Source organism: Photinus pyralis, unplaced genomic scaffold (assembly GCF_008802855.1).
Source record: "Photinus pyralis isolate 1611_PpyrPB1 unplaced genomic scaffold, Ppyr1.3 Ppyr1.4_LG9, whole genome shotgun sequence".
Classification (NCBI taxonomy): domain Eukaryota; kingdom Metazoa; phylum Arthropoda; class Insecta; order Coleoptera; family Lampyridae; genus Photinus; species Photinus pyralis.
This window is the reverse complement of record NW_022170878.1, coordinates 18,916,675-18,922,674: the sequence shown is the minus strand read 5'-3', so window position 1 is coordinate 18,922,674 and position 6,000 is coordinate 18,916,675.

The following is a 6,000-nucleotide window of genomic DNA, read 5'->3' as shown; positions in this document are numbered from 1 at the left end:
AGAGCAAGAATCTAAGACGGGAATACGTTACCTAAAATACTACCACCCTGAAGTCACTTGAAATCGTAGCAGAGTTAAAAAACCTCGTTAACGATGAACGGTATTAAAAAGAAGGGTGGAGTCAGATATTGTATGTGAAATTTTATCAAAAACGTCATATGACAGTATAAGAAAGAAACCACAACGAAAAAACAAACTGGAGGACTAGTAGTGGTACAGACGGACAAAGTGAGGACAATAGCGTTCATTTTCCTTTTGGAAAATGCGCTAAAAATGGAGTACAAGTCTAGATAATTAATTGGGAAAATACAGAAGGGAAATACTTGCAGAAATGCTCAGACTGTGGCGAAGAACACAAGATTTATGCATGCGACAAATTTAAATGCAAAATCTGTGGAAGAAAAATTACTTTTTTCTATTTCGGTGTCACAATGATGATTTTGTACAACTGTTTTCGGCCGAAAACAGTTGTACAAAGACAGTGATTATAGTCGTTTTTTTTTTGGTAACTCATCTCTTAAGTTGGCAGTTACTAGTTAGTACAAGTAGGTACTTCGTTGGGTACTTCCATGTTTGAACTCTTTATAACTTCAAAATGTCAGTCTTACTACGCTGCCAACCTAAAACTTAACGGCATAAAAAGTGTTCCCAACATAAAACATGTTAGTTCTAATGTTCCCTATAGTTCCTGATAATGATTTTTTTAATTAAATTAAAGCACCGAAATAGAAAAAATAGTATGAAAAACGCGTGTTACAATGCTTTATTGCAATACTCCTATCTTGCGGACACTCGTGGCTACGCTTCGCGTCGCCACTCGTGCCACAAGATAGTCGTATTACAATAGGTCGCATTGTAACACTTGTGTTTCAATATACTATTCTATCTATGTTTGAATGCTGGAGACATCATTGGAATTGTTTTATAAAAATAGAGAGAGCGAAAGAACGCTTGATACCTTTTCAGGATACTCACTACTAGATACGAGGATTGTGAAGAAGTCTCACAAGGATTGTCACTATAACAACTGGACGAAGTGCTGACAACAGATAATTTAGAAGAAAAACCACCACGAATAAGCTTCAGAAGAAGAAAATTCAAACGATGGGATTTCTGTAAATATGTGAAGACTCCAAGATATCCATGTTGATAGGGCAGCCACATGCGCATCTAATTATACCCACCAGAAGATTTAATGGTCCACATATCCATGCTCCAATCATAGCAGAGACCCCTCTTGGAAGGATAGCGTGTGGGAAAATGGTGGAAACAGAAAAAAATTGCATCTTCTCAGTCCGGTGGTTGCAAATGGTTCCGGTTGGAAATATTATTTAAAGTAGGATAACTTCAATAACTCAATCTTTCACCCAGATATCTACATTAAAAAATTCGTCCCTATATACAGGGTGATTCCTATAGTACCTGCCACCGTTTGGGAGCGTGTAGGTGGTGCGTAGGGGAGTATTTTGATATAGGACACTTGGGGTCGGAAATCTAAAATAAGGGTGCCAGAGCCAAATTTACCTTCTGGAATTTCGCGCCTGTAGGTAGGCAACCCAACCGGCCGGCGGTGCACACGGAGCGATCTCAGGCGGCGATGTGTGGCTGACACTTGATCAGAATTTTGTTTAAACCCACGAAATCCCGTAATAAACACTATGGCACGTTTTACTAACACGGAATACGCCGACATGCACTTCATGTACGGATTGGCAAATGGTAACGCACGAGCTGCACGACGAGCGTACGCTGAGCGGTATCCAAACCGTCAGTTACCCTGCAGACAGGTCTTTCAAGAAGTTCACTTCCGACTGTGCGGGACAGGGCAATTGCAGGTAAGCTGACGGAGGCTTAACTTTACACACAGATTCGTGATGCACATCGATACTTGGGTCATTTAAGCACCCATTTCGAAAAGTTTGTTTACACCGACCTCCTCCTATTTCGCAGCCCACTAGCGCCCGTGATCGCGATCGCCCGTTGGTAAATGCCTTAGAGGAGGATGTGTTGGAACGTTTCGAGGCAAACCCGCGTGTAAACGGTAAAACGTGCCATAGTGTTTATTCACTTGATACGCGTCGTTGCAGACGGGATTTCGTGGGTTTAAACAAAATTCTGATCAAGTGTCAGCCACACATCGCCGCCTGAGATCGCTCCGTGTGCACCGCCGGCCGGTTGGGTTGCCTACCTACAGGCGCGAAATTCCAGAAGGTAAATTTGGCTCTGGCACCCTTATTTTAGATTTCCGACCCCAAGTGTCCTATATCAAAATACTCCCCTACGCACCACCTACACGCTCCCAAACGGTGGCAGGTACTATAGGAATCACCCTGTATTCAGCTGAAGCGATCGCCATATACGAAGCATTAAATTATTGTAGGGCGCGCCATATGACAAACGTTGTGTTGATGTCAGACTCCATGAGCGTTCTAAAAGGTTTTCAATCGAATTATTGCTCGTTCACAATGGATCCAATCTGTCAAAAAACTTTTAAGCTCATAGCAATGATGAGAACCGAAGGATGTAGTATTAAATTTTATTGGGTGAAGTCTCATGTCAATATAAAAGCTAATGAACGAGCAGATGCGTTAGCAAAAAGGGCTATACAAGAGGGAATACCATATAATAAAATAATAACACTGAGTGATGCCGTAACCTATTTTAAGCACCAAATTTTGTTTACAAAATGGCAAAATCTTTGGGAAGACTCCAACTCGGAGAAAAGCACGCAATATGCGACAATCCACCCTCAGTTGATTCGAACTCACTGGTCGAGGAACGTTACTGCGAGTAGGTGGTATGCGACCACAATAGCTCGACTAAAATTTGGTCACGGGCAATATCCAGTTCATTTACATAAAATGGGATTGATAGATACTCCCAGTTGCGTATGTGGAGAACAAGGCGACCTGAATCATATTTTCCTTGGTTGTGTGAATAACGCTAATTTCACTGACAAATTACTTAAAGAAATACGCTGTCATAATATGGAATTACCAACCAATATGGTCACCCTATTAGCTTCAAATAACAAAAAAATCTACGCCGCATTGGTGCAATTTTTGATGGAAGCTAAAATTCAAATTTAAATAAATAAAATCATTCATTGAATTTTTGATACCTCTGTCATAACACATCTGTTCGTCATCCTAAACCGTTCCGTGGTCTATTTATTGTGTTTGTCTGATTAAAAGTCTCCATGAAAGACCGCATGGAGTGAAGAGTGTCATCCTTGTCATTTTGTTGTTTCCATTCCTGTTAGCCACATGGGCATCGATCCCGATAGGGCTAATTAAAAAAAAAACTGCAACAGTACGCCCTTGCCTACCACGTAAAGTTAAAGACGGATCTGCCGGCAAAACATTTTCGGCGGATGTGTGTGTATATACAATTATATATATGACAATCTTTTTCTTCGAAAGGAGGAAGGTGTAATGGTAGGTAAACATCACTTTTTTAGATTCCAGACTGCAGTTACGCCCCCTAGCGGTCATTAAATAGTATTTTACATTATTAGCCAGGTAAGCGAGTTTTTACTGGCGATAGCGAGCCGTTAGGCGAGCTTGTCATCTCCTAGAGCCAGTAAAAACTATTACCTGGCGTATAATGTACAATATTTTATTTGTTACTCATTAGTCATTTGTAAACAATAGTAAACGTAAATAATTAGTTCTTAAATTAATCTCGAAGAAATGCTAAAATATCATGTTATCCATGTAACAGAGACTTCGCATTAATTCTGGCCAATGAAATTACTAGATTACTAACTTGTAAAATTTTTACAGGTCTGCTGTCAGTTTTACAAGTCAGTAGCGATTAAACATGACGTTTACCCGTTTGCGTTTTGTCTTGTTAATCAACGTTTACAACTGAGTAACAAATAAAAATATTTTCCAGGTTTTGCTTGTGGCCGTTTTAGTAATAAATTTTTTTACCGCAAGCCTCTACGATAGACAGGTTCCCAGATACAGTACCTCGCATTCTTAGTAGGCCACCTGTACATACTAAGATTACCTTTACATTAAAATATGTTGAAGCAGCAGCAGACTGTGTGGGTTTTCAGAGGAATAAATCGTTTATCGATGTAATAACAAACTTAGCGTCTTTTCATAACTGAGTCATCCATTCCACTACTTTAGGTTACAATACTATAACAGATGTCGCTACATTCCTTTGTGCATAATAATGCACCCTGTTAAAAACAAGACGAATAAATACTTGGAACCGCCAAACAAGTACATATCCAGTATCCAAACTCCCTATATAAGAAACACTGTTGGAACAAACTCGATTAGGAAAGAATGACCTGTTATACGAGTTTTAATGAGCATAAATCCTCTCTATGTAGCTCATATGAATGTCCTTGTTATAATATCATTAAAACGAGATTAGATTAATTTAAAGTGCACAATTTTGTTTCTTTTTTAAAACAGTTGTTAATTATATTTTCATTATTTTAATGAGACTACAGCGAAGGCATTTGTGTAAGTAAAAATACTTTTAAGGCCTTTCTTTCTGAATTGAATCTAGTAACAAATCTAATTTCCGAAACATAAATGGCCAATGTCTGTGAAGACAGATGGTCACACATAGTTTTAGTAAATCACAGTGTTAGAATATGCAAATTATGTATATAGTAGCATTTTAATGTTCTTTTATGTTTAATTAAAAAATATGCCTATACTTTAGACCACTATGCCTATAATGTAATCTCTCTTGCCTACTTTAGTGGTTTTTTTTTGCCTTTTTCCCTACTTTTTTTTTCATTTTCACTTGCCTAAAACCCCCTTCCCTAGTTATAACGTTAATGCAAAAACATTGACAACTTGGCAAATTAAACTGTCAATTCCGACAGCCAGGTCCGTTGGTGACGTCACATATGACTTAAACGCGGGCAACATTACAAGCATAGGGATCGAGCAATCCTTATAATATATAGCATCCTTGGGACTGTCCTATCTAATCACACTATACCATTTTGCAAATTACTATAATTACTTTATTGGAACTACTTTCCATTAATTCAAACTAAAGGTAAGGTGATTATGATAAAGGCAGTCCATCTTAAACTTCGAAACGGTAAAAAACTAAAACTTTGTAACCTATATGTAACCTGTGTGGAAGATATTAAATGATTGTGTAGCAAATAAAACGTTGCAACTTCAATCCGAATTTATCCGTAGTTAAGGCCTCGGAAAAAGAGACGTACAGACATAAAAATTATTGTGGAGAATTGGTGCATTAGTAATAGCTATAAGCTACCCAATACAAAGACGAACCAAGTATCTTGCAAACTTTAGGAGTATTTAGATTTCGGAAAAACGGACGGATAGATGTACGGATAAATAAACATCAATTTTGAGCAATAGTTTATAAGCTACCGAATACAAAAAGGTACTAAATATCTTAAAAACCGTAGAAGTATCTAGGCTTCGGAAAACCGGACGGACAGACGTACGTAACATCTGAAGATGTTATTGGTTTTTTCCATTTTTCACTGTAATTGTTTCGATTGGCATTAATTTTTATTTTTCGTTTAATACATGTGTGAAACAAAGTAGTATAAATTACTGTGCCAGTGTACCCTCCTTAGGATGAACAGTGACACAAATGCAACATTTTGAATTTATAATTATAACTAATTTTTGAGTTAATTTATATTAATGTAAATAGTTCGTGGTACTTCTGAAATATTGTAGCATGCCCAAAATCAACCTTGTATGAGAAATGCATTTCTTTTATATATTTAATTGAGCATTTTATAATTTGAGTGCAACTGTACCCTCCTCTCCCCTAAGTATGCTGCCAAAAACTGCGCTTCATTAAGGTTATTATGTTGAGACTTTTTTTCAAAATGTTGACATTAAATCTAAAAAATTTGAAATAAAATGAAATATATTGTGCGCAGTCGTATTTCTTATATAAAAGCAAAAAGAAATATATTTACCCCTAGTATTTTTAGTTATTTGATGATGGTGGTACAACTGAAGTAGTAGTATC